Raw genomic sequence first — 16,502 nt, 5'->3', positions numbered from 1 at the left:
ACATGTGTACTCTGGAACAGGAGTCATTAAAGTGTGGTCCACAGAGCTCCCTCTGTGAACCTATAGTTTATATCTGTGTACATGGTGGGGTAGAAGTGACTAAATCTGTCCATAATTCATATATGATATAAATAAGAAATTAAATGAAGGAGGAATTATACGAAGATATGAACCCTGTCTCACGCAATGAGTTAGATTCACAATGACAGTTCCCCAAAGGCAATTAATATAGTAAAGCATACTTAGAAGTCATTAGCTTAGAAGGAATAGCAGATGGTCCATGGTGCGTGGGAAGCATATCTGGAAAAATGACAAGAATGGAGGTACAGAAGAAATTGCAAACCAACTGTGTTTATCTAAATAAAGAAATATAGGGACAGATCCTCACCTGCTGTAAAACTGCATGTCTCTACCAAAGTCAATTTAAAGCAGACTTACCAAGACTTACACCAGGTGAGAATCTGCCCTAAATCCCTCAATGGATTTGGAAAACATAAAATAGGCCATTGCATATGAAGCTGATGGTTATAGCCTCCTCAGAGACATCCATGTAAATACTTTTGTAGGCATGGATCAAAATGGGACTCATCAAAATAATCTGGAAAGTATAACAGGATGACAGGGAGACAAGAAGTAGGAGGAGAACCTGAGGTACATGATATCAGAAGTGAATGACACCAGACCAGAGGCTGAATCACTACTCTGTCAGAGAGTCAGAGAAAAAATAGGCAAGTTGAGGAAAGTGCATAGGAACTCTAGTGATATAAGATGTTGCTTCTTGTACTGTAACTCTCCCAAATTCTATTTTTATAAGCTGGCTTCTATAGAATTAAAAACCAGATATGTTATGAATGCTATATGATTTTCTATATATTTACACATCTTGGTTTTACCACAGCCTAAGGAGCTTTAGGCTGTTTAGAAATTTCACACAGGACATCTGCTGTGATAAGTGGGCCTACAAACTTACCCTAATTGTAAGTTCCACTGTAAAAAGTGAATGAAAGTTCATTTAAGTTGCCACAAATTGTTCTATAAATTGTTTAAGAAAAGATATAAGAAGGAGACAGACTGAATTCATTTAAAAAAAAAGGGTTTAACTAATACCACTCAAGGATTGTGTTAAGATTATGACTGATAAACAAAAGAAGTCATCATGATCATGTTCCTATTACGTCTCTGGTGTTTAGGGCAGTGACGAAGCTCCTCCACTCCTTTCTGTTTCTGGCAAGTCTTTCAATGGTTCCCCAGCTGTGCCCTAGGTTTTTCAGGTCAGCTTCCACAGCTCTTTGCCATGTTGTTTTTGGGCAGCTTCATTTTCTCTTGCCTTCAGGTGTTCATCTTATTGCTACTCTAGTGATGCAATCAGTTTACATCTGAAGCATATGACTGATCCATTTCCAACGCCTCCTGGCAATGATGGTGCTCAGATCCTCTTGGCTGCACTATGTCAATAGATCTTCCTTTGAGATTATTCTGGGCCAAAAGATACAGAGGATTTTTCTGAGGCATGAAGACAGTTTGGACATGTCATACTTTCTTGTTCCACAGCATTCTGCACTTTATAGTAGTGTTGAAAGTATGCAGGTCTGATAAATCTTGAGTTTGGTTTTGGTGTTGTATTTTGATGATTTCCAGACTATAATTAAGCCCTGAAGGTGTTCCTAACTTTATTGATTTTGTTCTGGATGTCCTGGCTTGTTCCACCATCCTGGCAGATGGTGCTGCCCAAGTATGTGAATGTTTCTGTGTTGGTGAGAACATAATCCTCTATCTGTACTGGTGATGGTGAGGCAATATTAAAGGTCACAATATCTGTTTTATTGCAGTTGATTTGCAGTCCAATTTGCTGGCTGACTGTGTTGAGTTGAGTTGTTTTTTCTTGTATATGGTGTTGGGTATGTGATAGAAGAGCGACATAATCTGTGAAGTCCAGGTCTTCAAGGGGTGAGAAGAGTGTCCATTTAATGCCTCTTGGCATGTCTTCTGTTGTGCACCACATTATCCAGTCATTGGCAATGTTGAAGAGGATTGCAGACATGACACACCCCTAATGTACTCCTGTTTTGACTTCAAAACTGAGCTTACTGTGATCAAAACTGCATGTAAGGTTGAAATAGAAGCTTTTGATTACATTGATTATATGGAAAGGAATTCCATATGTCTGCAGAGTGCACCATAGACCAGTCCTGCGAATGCTATCAGAAGCCTTCTCAAAGTCTATGAAATTTATGTAGAGTTGCCATTGCCATTCTAAGCACTGTTCTATTATGTTTCATAGAACGAAGATCTGGTCTGTGCATCCACACCCTTTCCAAAAACCAGCTTGCTATTTTCTGAGAACGCTATCAACTGCCTTTGATATATGCTGGACTATGATATTACGCAATATTTTGCTTGGCACAGATAAAAGCACCAGTTATTACAATCACTGAGATTTCCCTTCTTTGGTATCTTCACTATAACCCCACTGGTCCACTCGTCTGGCACTTTTTCCCTTTCCCAGACTGATGTAAATAGAGGGGCCAGGATAGTTGATGATAATTTAGGATTTACCTTGAACAATTCTGCATTCAAGTTATCCTTGCCAGGAGCTTTCCCATGTTTTAAGGATTTAATGGCTTGAATGATCTCTTCCTTAGTTGGGTTGTCTGTGTTGATATCAACATCTTTTTCTGCCTCCTGGATGTTTGCTTCCTCTTTAGGTGGCTCCCTGTTCAGCAATTCATTGAAATGCTCTATCCAGCGTATTTCTTGTTCTTTTTCTGTTGTTAGTAGGTGTTTGTCTGTTTGTTGGTTCCTGATGAGAGTGTTTGTTGATGTCTGCTGTTTATCACTGATAAGCCACATCATTTTGTAGACTGTTCCTTGTTCACCACAAGCAGTTGCATCCTCTGCTTGTGTTACCAAATTATCAATATAATGCCGTTTGTCCTCTTTTACAAGGCATTTTACCTCCAAGTATGCCTTGCTATACTGATCATGGTATTTGTCCTTTAGCTTCTGGGATTTTGTGTCTAAAACTTTTTTCTTCAGGGCTCGTCTGGTTTCTATGATGTTCCATGTGCTAGGTGTAATCCACTCCTTCCTTCCCTTCTGACTGTAGCCTAGACAGGCTTCACTGCTCTGTTTATAAATTGCTGTTACTTTGTCCCACTTCTTGTTGATCTTCTCATCTGCAGTCCCCTCTCCTTCATCAAGTCTGCAAGTGCTTGAAACCTGTTGGTTAACTGCAGAACAAAGGCTTTCTGTATTTCAAGGGACTTCAGCTTGTCAATATCATAACATCTATGTTCCTTTTTTGGTGGACCCACACTTCTCAGTTTTAGCTTGATGGAGGCTGTCACAAGGTGGTGGTTGCTGCCAACATCTGCACCCCTTCTCACTTTTCTCATCTGTCAGTGAGTGTTACCATTTGCCATTGATCATGATATGGTCAATCTGGTTCTTATCTCTTCCATTTGAAGAACACCATGTTAGATTGTGAATTTCACGATGTTCAAATAGGGTTCTGCCACTGACAAGGTCATTCATATTACAGAAATCAACAAGCCTTTCTCCATTTTCATTTATAGTGCCACATCCATGTCTTCCCATTGCTCTCTTGTGATTTGTGTTGTCCTTACTGACATTGGAAGTAGAGGACCAGAAATCAATTTACCAAAATGTGTGCAGATATTAGATCTTAGTGGTGGACAAAAAAATGAAGGGATGTGCTATTCCACCAATCAGTCACTTTTGGGGTTCTCAAACAAAGAAATATCTGGATAAAAATTGGCTACAGGAACGATCATCATGGCTGCCACACCCACCGGCACCTGGGACCCCAGACTTCATCATCCTGATCCTGAGAGATGTCCTGACTAGCCTGGGCTAGAGAGAAGAACACAAATGACATTGCTTCCTCCACTGGCTCTAGATGAATCCCAACACCACCTGTGATGTGAGACTGTGTCACCCCATCCCATGCATTCTGTTCCTTCCCCACCTTATTTCTTCTTTTTCCTCTACCTCTCTTTTATTCCTTCCATTTAATAAGAGTCTGGCTAGCTGGCCAAACTGCATGTTTTGCAACACTGGTGTTAGCCTGTCAACAGAAAGAGGCAGCTAAATGCAATGCCCTAAATAACTCAATGTTGGTACACATTTGCCAGGTCTCAAAGCAGCTAATGTGACTGTTTGCTGCACTTGTTTTTCTCCAGCAGTGAGGCTGCAAGTGAGAATCAACATGAGAGACAGAAGCTGCATTTTCTAACTTTGTTGCTCTTTTCTCTTCCCCTTTTGCATATGTTCATCCTGTTTCATCTTCTAGGAAATGGGATCAGACTTTAATATCAACAGCAATGACAAAAGCTTCAGCCCGTCTTAACTAACTTCTCTTTTCCCCACAAAGGAAAGTCATTACCATCTAAAAGACTGCCACAGATGTTTTTCACCCTTCAAAATATTCTCTCCAGCTAAAGGAAAAGGGAACAATGGATGCTGTTACAATGAAAGCCTTACTTAATATGTCACATTTCAAAATATAACTATTTTTCTTTGTTCTGTATCTTTAATAAAAGGTTTAATAGATTCTTAATGGCGTGTTTGCCCCGGTACTAAGCAGGCTGATATCTCTATATAACAACTCCGGAACCTTGTTTAAAACTGTTTAATGTTGGACAGTTTCAGGGTCATGTTAACATCTTTGACTCTCCAGGCTCCTTGGTTCCATCTAAATTAATATAACAAATCATAAAATAATGAAGGACTTCAACCTCTAAAAAGACTAATTGAAGTAAGAAATATGGACCCTGCCTTGCTTTGAATTTTCCACAAAAAGACATTAATGAGGGGTTCCTTCCTACAAAATGTATTGTTTTTAGGCTCCTAATCATTCATAGAAAATATATAATGGCCATGGATGAGAACCGAGTTAACAGGTCAGAAAGCAACAGATAGGGTTATTCTGCCTGTTTTGGAATCTGCCAATGCTGGCAAAGTTTACTTTTCTCACCTGATACTCCTAGAGCACAATTTTTGTTCTCAGGCTGTACCAAATTAAAAGTTTTTTTAATTTCCATGGATCAATGCCACCAGACCCTTCTGTAATCTCTTTTCCGTAAGAAAGATTTAAATCTGTTCAGTTTTGTATCATGCCCATCATTGCAATCTGAGTGATTGCTAGGGTTAAAAATATACAGATAAATTATGCTTGGAAAATGTCCTTTCCTTTCCACCCTATTGCATGTAGTATGCAAAATTATTTTTTTTCCCTGACTCATAAATGCTAACGTGGCATCAGCTATTGTAAGGGAAAACAGCATGAAGAAGTCAGACTTCTCAGGCCACTTTGTGGTTACCTTGTATAAAAGCTCAGACAGAACCTGATACCACCACCAGACAAACTGGGGAGATGGGATTGGACGTAAATTTAAATTGGAGTTTAAAAGTGTTTGAAGGAGAATTGGTGGGTTTTTACCAGTTTCAAGGAGTTTGAGAACCAATAATAGACTACCTATCTTCCAAAATCCAGTGTTATAAGAACATAAGAACTGCCATACTGGGTCAGACTAAAGGTCCATCTTGCCCAGTATCTTGTCTTCTGACACTTGCCAATGCCAGGTGCCCGAGAGAGAACAAACAGAACAGATAATCATCAAGTGATCCATCCCATTGCCCATTCCCAGCTTCTGGCAAATAGAGGCTAGGGACACCACCCCTATCCATCCTGGCTAATAGCCATTGATGGACCTACCCACCATGGACTTGTCTAGTTCTTTTTTGAACCCTGTTATAGTCAGCTGTTATGATGCTTTAATGTATAACACCATGGATTAAATCAACATTTCTCCCTTCATATCCATGTTGGCGGGGGCGGCTTTAGGGATTTTGCTGCCCCAAGCATGGCAGTTTGCCTGCGGAGGGTCCGCTGGTCCCGCAGCTTTGGCATACCTCCTGCAGATGTGCCTGTGGGAGGTCCTCTGAAGCCGCGGGACCAGCGGACCCTCTGCAGGCAAGCCACCGGAGGCAGCCTGCCTGCCACCCTTGCAGCCCCAAGCACACTCTTGGCGTGCTGGGGCCTGGAGCTGCCCCTGCATGTTGGCCCTCCCTTTGCATGGAAACCACTATGGTTCTAGTTTAGCTTGTGAGCTATTTGTTGGGATAGCGAGGATCCTCAGCATAGTACAGACCTTTGAATGGTCTGGGAATGGGTAGAGTGGGCAGTAGGGGAAGAGGGAGAATGAGAGATAGGAGTAGTTGATGCACTGATCCTCCAGTCCTTCTCCAAAGGCAAAATGAGGTAAATCGCATAAAGCCTTAGAGCAGTGGTTCTCAACCTTTCCACACTACTGTACCCTTTTCAGAAGTCTGATTTTTATTTGCATACCGCAAGTTTCACCTCACTTAAAAACTAATTGCTTACAAAATCAGACATAAAAATACAAAAGTGTCACAGCCACAGTATTAGTTTCTCATTTTCTCTGTATGAAATTTTAGTTTGTGCTGACTTTGCTAATCCTTTTTATGTAGCCTGTTGTAAAACTAGGCAAATATCTAGCTGAATTGACGTATCTCCTAGAAGATCACTGCTTACCCCTAGTGGCACATGTATCCCTAGCTGAGAACCACTATATTAGAGGTTACTTCAGCCACTGGGCTGTAATAGCTTCTGCCAATTGGTCTCAGAGTCTCTCGAGCTTACAGGGAAAATGACTTACTCTGGCACCCTTATATCTATCTACTCAGTACTGGAGTTGGTTAAGAATATTCCAACACAGTATTTTTTAATGAGCAAATATTGATTTGTTGCAAGAAAGGGTCAAATTTGAAAAAGTTTGTAACTGTCAACATGTCCCATTTTGATATTTTTTAAATGAAAGGTTTCATTTAGTTTCAAAATTACTTCTTTTGCTTTGAAATTTTAGTTAATTTATACTAAAAATATAAAAGTTTGAACTAGAAACAAAACTTTTTTAAGCTATTGAAATTGAATATTTCAGATGACCCAATTTCCCCTCACTCCCCTTAAAAACTTGGATTATGAGTTCATGAAACTTTAGATGTTTTGACTTTTTTGTCTTGATGTAAGACAGGAAGAAAAACTGAAATCTCAGAATCACATGGGATGGACAGACTGTTTCCTTCCCAAGACTACCTAGCATCTGCCCCGGTTACTTGAATTAGGCCTTGGTCAGAGGATTTGAGCCTAAATATGTAAATGTGTTGTTGATTGATACTCTTCTGTTTAAGCCTTTCTTGTGATTCGGCTTTGTGCACATATTGCGAGTTTTAGAAGGTAACATGCCCAATGACTCTTTTTTAGCTGACCGTGACAGCTTTTATTTGCAGATTTCACCAGACATCATTTTCCACTTAAATGGTGTGCACACAAATGTAGTGTGTAGTTAACTTATTGTACTGCCTGGAGCACCTGCTTACTGTACATGGTATTTCATTTTGCAGAGTGGAGTGAGGTTCCAATACCCATTATTTGCATATGTTGCTACATAGCATGCAACCAGTTCATCCATAGAACAGACACAGTGTGGACAGGAATAGAACACGACAATATGCCTCCATACCTGTTCAGTCCTTTGCCTCTTTTCTAGCAGCAGTTTTCAACATGACCATGAATTTGGGTGAAGGTTTATTATGGTATGATTTCATTATATATATTTTTCTTCAATTTATAACTCAAAACCACTCCACTTTGAAACTTGACACACAATACAGTTTTCCTTAAGAACTTTTAGTTTCTTAACTTAATTTAAAATCTATCTTTAATTGTAAGAAAAAAATCCCAGGTTAGGGTTCTTTTGTATTTGTATAAATTAAATATGGGTTTAATTTAAAAGCTGAAAAAAGTAAAAAGTTACATTATCGTACAGCTTAGTCAGTAGTACATTATTTTCACTACTCTTTGTTGTTACAAATCTTATGTATTGGATAACTATAATTAGACAACAGTATATCAAAAAGAGCCAGTTTCGGAGTTGAGAGCTCTTTTGACTTTATGATCCATGTATCTGCAGCTCTCATATTTTCCTATAATATGTACAGAAAATATTACACATTTAAAGTGGGGAATGGCACTTTTACCATTTATGAAATGTTTGTTGTGTTTGTTGTTGCATCAGTGAGGTCAAAACTATATGCATGAAACTCGAGAAAGTACAAGAAATACTTGCCGAAGAGCTTTCTTTGATACTCTGGAGCAATTTTAATGACAGTTATTTCCATCATACTGCCGGTGCTTTTGTGAAGCTGAAGTAAGCAAGCAAAATACTTTTCTGGGACGTGTCAAATAACAAGCAATTCTGAAACTGGAAAAATCTTATGCAACTTCTTCCTCACAAAATAAAAATCTTCAAGGAGACCATGAAAGATCAGTATGGAGAATGAAAATTTATATGGTAACATCAATGGATAGCATAATCTGCTGGATGCATGAAGATGAAATCCTATGTCGTGCATTGAAAAGCCATTCCACTTGACCCAGTATTACATTTAAAAGTCTATTTGAAGTGGATCAAGCTCTCCACATCTTTACCCACTTTTAAGATCTAAAAAAAATAGCCCAGACCATTGATCTGTAAAATCTTTCAATTCCCTCAAGTTTCTCAGATATTTTAAGCAATAGAAACTTTGCCTCTATTTACATATCAAGGGAATTAGCTTTACTTTGCACAAGATTTAACTTGTAAAACCACACTGAGAGCAAGGTATTCGATATGATGGAGTCAAAACTCTCAGGGTCAAATATATCATTCTGCCACAGTAGTATTTAAAGTTGAAACAAAAGTTTTTACTGATACTAAAGAAATATATCAGTAACATTAATACTGCTAAAATACAGTCAAATGAATAAATAGGATAAGAATTGTGGATACTTATGTTTCTAAATTTTGTAATACTCATACTATGAAATATCTTCCAACCACTAGTTAGTTTTCCTTTGCACTAAACTTTACTCTGAGCTAACTCTGAAAACACTCAAGATCTTTAAAGCAACTTTGAAAAGAATGTAGTCTCTTTGCAGATCAGGTGCCACCTGGATTGATTCTAGCTAGATCCTTAAGGCTGGAAAAATGTAGAAAATATGCCATCATAGAAAGTGGCTAATAGTGGCTAATACAAATGCTAGGACTTGTGGTGTTGAGTACTATTATTAATGGCAGGAAGAATGTTGGATAATGAGGGGACATAAATGGCTGACTATTAAACTATGTAGGTTGATCAAAGCTAGAGCTTGTGAGGAACTCTAGAATTATATAACCAAAAATGGGCAACATGACAGCAGTTGAAATTCCACATAGAAAAGTGGAAGATACTGCACATTTAAAAGCACACTTCAAACTACATGAACATACTGATAGGTAGGGACAAGCAAGTCACATCCCACCTTTGCCCTGGCCACATCCCCATGCTAACTCTGCACTACTGGAGGATATCCCTACAATGGGGTGAATCTATCATGGTCAAATAATCCAGTGTAAGGGTTACTTTCAACCAGCATTGTGGTGCAAAGAAGCCATAGTGCAGTAACTGAGCTGGGTTCTTCTGACACCATTGTCATTGGACTGTTGTGAGCCGTATCTCCTCTGTTCACCATTTGTCCACTTCTTGTTCATTTATATATTTTGATTTTATTATACCTTATAATTGTACAGGATTCCTAAGTACATTGAGTTTTAATCAGGAGATACTCTTGTGTGTGTGGACAAATTCCTATGCTCTGTAGCAAAGTGGTTTATTTTAAATGTGTACTGTAGATATATGTTCATCCTAGTCCAATTGTTAATAATAAGGAATCTCTTCTTTTAGGGCAAATTCACTACCAAGTGCATAGCCTGAGTACTTCAGCTAGGCTTTGGAAGATCTCTGGAGAGGGCAGAAAAACTTCCTCCTCACAAATTACAGAAAGGTTACTCCATTCTAAAGACTAGAGTAGCCATTGCAGATTTAGCATCTGGTTTCATGAGTGTAATAATGAGCTGGGTAGGTCTGACTCCTTTCACCCCTGCCCTTTCTGTGTGCTGCTACACAGGAAACTCCTGCAACCTAAGTTCAGCTCGGAGTGAGTGTGCAACTCCTGCAAGGCCTTCATGAATCTTGCTCTCTAGTGCATACAACTGCACCAGTTCTGCCACTGCTGAATTTTAACTACAGTTATCGCACTGATCTTTACAAAGGAAAGTTGCAGTCCAAGCAAGCCTGTCTAAGACACAGCTAAATGAGAAAAGGAGGCCATGGGCTTCTAGGCAGTTTCTGTATAAAATTCAGACACTTTTAGTTGTTGGAAAATGTCGTTTTGCTTCTTTAAGCTCAATACTGCCCTCATCCTCCTGCTGCTATTACATTCAGAAATGGGTGTATTGTTTTGTCACACCGTGATTCATTTCCTCTCGCCAATCATTGGAGTTTTAGTCAGCAGGAGCAATTTAAGTTACCATTAACACTCGTATCACAGTTCTGCCAAGAAGGTCTGACCAAGATTAGGGGCTCTCACACTGTACACATAGAGAGGTAGAGACAATCTCTATACTGAAGTGTTTACACTCTAAGAAAGCAGAATATGTCTTCACATGTGGATCTTATTGCATTCCCTCTCACACCACACACAAAAATTAAAATAACTTGTGAAAGGGTTTTCAGAGAGGGTGCTAGCTCCAAACAAAGCAAACAAAGGCAGACAGCTAAATTACTCATCTCTTGGTGGGCCAGAGTACAAAGACAGTTAATTCATTATCAAAGAAGGCATTGCTTGGCGGATTAGTTCTGCGACTTGCAGTTTTTCCACAGTGTGCTCTATTATAAAGTTAAAGGAATAGTATCAGTACTGTACCACTTCGCTCAGACAAAACTGTGTAACATTTAACCCAGATTTTCTTACAGTGGGTTACAAGCCACTAGAGACAGAACTAAAATCACTGAATTCTTTTTACATCAAACCACATGTTCATCTCAGATTAACATCCCCAAAATGGATTAAGATTTGAATTTGTCTACCAAGAATTTTTCCATTCGTGAAAAGAAAAGCTCTCTCTAAATAGTTAATTTTATGGTCCAAATGATTCAAGACTAAGCTTATCATATATCTATATATTCAGTCTAAGTATTAAGAATGTGGCTTCCTCCACGCACCCATATAGGGAGCAACAAGGGTAAAGCATTTCCTAACTCTCCTGTGCAAGTTACCCACACTCCTCCAGATCACAGCAAGTAGGAGATGAGCAGCTTCTACGGGCCACTACCTCCCCTTCCACACAGATGAGAGGAGAATGAGCAGGTAGGAGCAGCCATGGAATAGAGTCTTTACTTTGACCCTTATGTATTGGCCAGCATAGCTGGGCCTGCACAAATGGGGAGTAATCTGAACCAGCCAAAGAACTCCCACAGATTGCTTTTCCCCAGAAGCAAATAGGGAACCAGGGACTGTATTGTCCTTGGTTGCTCTTGGGGCAGAGCAGCTATGTACTGCCTTTTTGTCAGGGCTCGTGGTAAATCCACAATCAGCACCTAGCTTTTTAAATTCTTCCTGATCTCAGTGTATTCATTTCTAGCAGGATAACTCAACAGCTGGGTTCCATTTTAAAAATTGTTAGAAAAACATGAACTATCTGTGATATATGTTTTTGGACTTTGAATAATATACAAACACCCCAAATGATACCTTTCCTCTTCTCTGCAACCTGGGGGGTGGGGGAGATTACATCTAACTAGAGAAACAGGCTGTCCAAATTGAAAACAAGTACAGTACCAAGAGGAGTAAGACTTGAGAGTGAAATAGCAAACTCGGGGCTTTCATTGTACCTCAGAATCTTGAGAAGAGTTATGTTGTTTCTGAATGTAAATAGATTAGTAAAAAGACCACTTGGGCTGTATGATTTTATCATATTATTCAAAATAAATAAGGTCAGGCTTAGTTATCTCCTGAATAGGAGATCTCCAAAGGGACTCCCTGATGCTGGAGAAGGTGATGCTAGTAACTCAAGAGGTATTCTTGCCTCTGGCTAGCTACAGAACAAGTGCCTTAGTTTAGTGACAGAGAACTATGCTGCTCGTTTCATTTTTAAGTCCTGCTCCTATTTTTATTGAAGCCAATGGGAAAATTCCCTTTTGCTTAAACAGGAACAGAAACAGGCCTTTAGACCTAAGCCCTCTTCAAGTGCATAGACTAAATATGATGCTGTGCATTGGATTTTGTCACAGAGGAACCCGGGGCAAAGAAATCCTACGTTACAGTTGAGAAAAGGGATGTGAAGGGAGGAATAGATGGATGCTTTGGCAGATTCTCTAATCCTTGGGTGATGTGTGTGCATATAATGCTTTGATTACAGCCTATACATTTTTATATCTTATGAATTTATACTGCTACCCAGCAAGGTAAATTCTGAGCATCTTTCATACAAAATAAGTTGGCAATAGTTAGGTCCCTACAGGACTTCCTGGGTTCTCTGGTGCTTTCCCTTTTCAAGGTATTAAAAACTCTGTTTGGAGTAGGGATGTTTCACTGATTTGGTTGCCTCAGGACTTTATTTATTTATTAAGGGTTTGGGCTATTCTTTGGAGGAGTTTTTAAGGGATAGTTGATTAGAGGCAGGTGGTTGATGTTGAGAATGTCATCCTTGTTACAGGCTTCCTCAAAGAGGAACATTTTGACATATTTCTTAAAGATGATCAGACAGTATTAGTCTAATGAAATGACCCCTGGAAGTATATTCCATAGCTGGATCCTTTCTATTGAGAGTGCTGCATCTTGGACTTTGCATGTATAAATATGTGTACATATATTATTACATTTAGTATATGTAATACATTATAATATATAGAAAACATTATGCATTAAATATTAAATCAAGGAAATATACTTTTAGTTTTAAGATTATGGAGATTGTTGTAGTGATACAACTCAGAGTCTTGAAATGCTTCTGATTTTCTTGGCCCTTGTCATTCAGAGTTCAGATCTGACGTAGAGCAAGGACTTTTTGCATTGGTCAATGGTCTTCTCCTGGTGACAGACAAACATCAGGTGCCAGTAATGATAAAAACAGATGTAACTGATGTCTTTGATACTGTGGCTCATGAGATATTGTCATTTGAATACACTGTGACCCTGTGGCCAACAAAGGGTTAATAGGACCTAAGAGCCCAGTTAGCCCACCTTGTTGCGTTTGAAGGCATGTCAGGCTCATTTCAGCATCAGACCCATCTGAGGAGGAGTTAAATGGTTACCATGAAAGCAGTTCAGAACAATAGTGAGAGGAGACACAGGGGTCAGGAGGCAATTAAAAGGTTAGTGTGGGCCTGAACAGTTAGTTATGCTATTTGGCTGCACCTGGACTAATTAAGGATGAAGCCCAGCTGGGGAAGAAGCAGGGTGATAACTATAAAGTAGGAAATCACAGACTAGAAGACAACTGCAGAGAATGAGCAAAGAACTTTGCAGTTACTCTCTGGGTATTAAAAAGGGAGGATTGAGATGGAAGCCTAGGGGGAAAGTGTTAGCCCTAGGATCCTCTTGTAAATACAGAAGGTTGGTAAGAGGCTAGGAGTGACATAAAGCAGTTTCCAAGATAAAGCTGGTTGCTGTGGTGAGGAGCCAGGAGGAAAAGGAAGGATCAGGACTTCCAGCAAGAGAGCCCTTGGAGGTGTTCAAATGAGGAACTGAGTAAGGAAAACTTAACAGGGATGAAAGGTGGAAGTTGGCTTAAGTTAGCACTCTTGGTTTAAGATTTGCTTGGGAGGATTCTAGGGGATAGCCTTGTGAGTGCTGGCCAAGACAGAAAGGTGAATCTAGAGGTTGTGGGGATAAGGCCTAGAGAAAGGCTATATAGAAAGAAGTCTGGGAAGGCAGCTGCAAGGAGTCAGATGGAGCAGTCCTTGGCTGATGGCTATGGAGTTCCTACGTTGGAAATAAGTGGAGTGGGAGGGCATGGGGTCTCCTACCAATACTGGTGAGTTGTTGTGAGGCCAGTGAAGGGGACAAGAATGATGGGAAGCCCTAAGGGAAGGGTGTGCACACCAAAGTCCAGGGCTGAAGACCAGCTGTGTAAACACTGGATTCTAAATTGTTGGACTTCCTGTTACTCTGAAATGGGTGGGACTAAATCATGATCTAGCTGAAGAGTTGAGTTATGAGAAGATACTATCACAGGGCTGGAGCAACTAATAGCAGAGGGTGTTAAAGAGGAGGTAGCCTGCTATGCCCAACCACAATGTGGTGCTATAGCAGTGATTCAAGTCCTATATGGTCTCCTATTTAAGTATTCAGAAAACCTTTATTTTGTTTTTTGCTGATGTCTGGGGGTTGAGCTATTATAAGCTCTTGTCTACAATCAGCTTTTGCTTCCATTTGTTTTGATTGCCAGTACTTGGTTAGGATCCAGAGAATTAACCCTGCAAGAAGCTGAGCTGAAACAATTGATAATATCTAATAAGTTACACAAAATAATAGGAGATTGATTCTTTGTATATAACTGACCTCCATGGAGGAATAAAAAGGTAACTATAAATTAGCCTTGATCAGCCAAGGGAAACAACAAAAGAGTTTGTACATTAAGCTGTAAGTCAGCACTAAGTGTCTGTGCCTTTTTTTTTTTAAATGAAAGGAAGAAATATGTGTCTCATAGGAAATAAAGTATATCCTGGCTCAGCTTTTCTAAGGCCTCACACTATTGTTGCAGTATTTACACCCATTGTTTGATTCCTTAAAAGCCATGATTCTATTTTCATATAAAAACATATCCCTTCCACAACTCAAGTTATCCTGTAGACAGGTTAAATTAATGAAACTACTGCAAATACTATACATCAGGGGTTCTTAGACTGGGGATCGGGACCCCTCAAGGGGTTACAAGGCTATTACATGGGGGGTCACGAGCTGTCAGCCTACACCCCAAACCCCACTTTGCCTCCAGCATTTATAATGGTGTTAAATACGTTAAAAAGTGCATTTAATTGATGGGGGGGTTGCACTCAAAGGCTTGATGTGTGAAAGGGGTCACCAGTACAAAAGTTTGAGAACCCTTGCTATACATAATTAGAGGAATCTTGAGCTCTCTGATGGGATGAGGATGAAAGTGGTAGCCTCCCAGTAATCTTTGCTGATCAAGGTCTACTTTATCTCCGAGAAGGTGAGATTATAAAATTAAAATCCTAACCAAAATCATCCTCAGATCCAGATTAGTTTTAGGATATGGTTCAACCTTTTGGTTCAAGGTTTGGGTTTAATGGTGCCAAAAGTCTCTTAAGACTTCTGAACTGGATCCAGAAAAGTGTATCATCTTGGATTTTTTTAGTCAAATTTTGAGCCAAATTATATATGCACTTTTATCAGAACCTCTACCTCTTCAAAGTTTTCATGGTATTGAAAACATGGTCACTGAAATAGTCATCAGCAGTACACAGAATGAATTTCTTTTCTTTTCTTTTCTTTTCTTTTCTTTTCCCATCTGCCAGTAGTTACCCGGGAAATGCAATGTACTAATATGACAGTGTCATGCTCTGAGTATCCCCTTCCATTCCATTCCTCTATTCAATTTAGGTAAAGAAATCTAACTAGCTGTTAGATTTTAATGTTTTTCCAACCTATGTAAGGTTACCTATTCTGGCTTACACCCTCCTTTCCTGGCCAGCTTCTGCATTCTCAGCATGGAAATGTAATCATTAAAATCTTCTGTTTTCTCAGAAGAATTAAACGTGTACATGCAGTTCTATATTATTTGAGGCAGTACCAAGAAATCAAGCTTACACTGAGGAAAGAATACAGGCCAATAAAAACTGTATTAGTCATTTGTTTTGAAATACTTTATCTTTTTTTCCTTTAATTTTTATTGCAAAGACCAACCTCTCCACAGGGTATATTATAATTCATCACTCATCAGCCATGTCTTTTCCTGGGAAGATACACCAAGACAAAGGTTAACATTTGTTTTCATATTTTTCTCAAAAGGTATATATTAAAAATACAAATTTTTATTTTAAAGGACTTGAACTACATTGAGGGGAAGCACAAGACTTAGGGTACGTCTTCACTACTGGCCGTATTGGCAGGTAGCAATCTATTTCTCGGGAATCAATATATCGCGTCTCATCTAGACGCAATATATCGATCCCCGAACGAGCTCCTGTCGACTCCGGAACTCCACCAACGTGAACGGCAGTAGCAGAGTCGACAGGAGGAGCTGCAGATGTCGATCCCACGCCGTGAGGACGGTAGGTAACTCGATTTAAGATACTTTGACTTCAGCTACGCTATTCACGTAGCTGAAGTTGCGTATCTTAGATCGATTTCCCCTCCTAGTGTAGACCAGCCCTTAGAATCAAGCTGGAGCTGTAGTCAGGAAACTTGGGTTCTGCCATGGACTCCCTATGTGACTTTGGGCAAATCACATATTCTCTGATTCAGTTTGCCCAGCTAGAGAATAGAAATAATGCTTTCTTACCATGCAGGGATTCTGTGGTACTTAATTTATTAATGTTTATGAAACACTGATTTCTCAGCTGCACAAAGGGAC

This window comes from Gopherus evgoodei, chromosome 5 (assembly GCF_007399415.2).
Source record: "Gopherus evgoodei ecotype Sinaloan lineage chromosome 5, rGopEvg1_v1.p, whole genome shotgun sequence".
Taxonomy (NCBI): domain Eukaryota; kingdom Metazoa; phylum Chordata; order Testudines; family Testudinidae; genus Gopherus; species Gopherus evgoodei.
The sequence above is the reverse complement of the archived record's forward strand: the minus strand, read 5'-3'. Positions refer to the sequence as shown.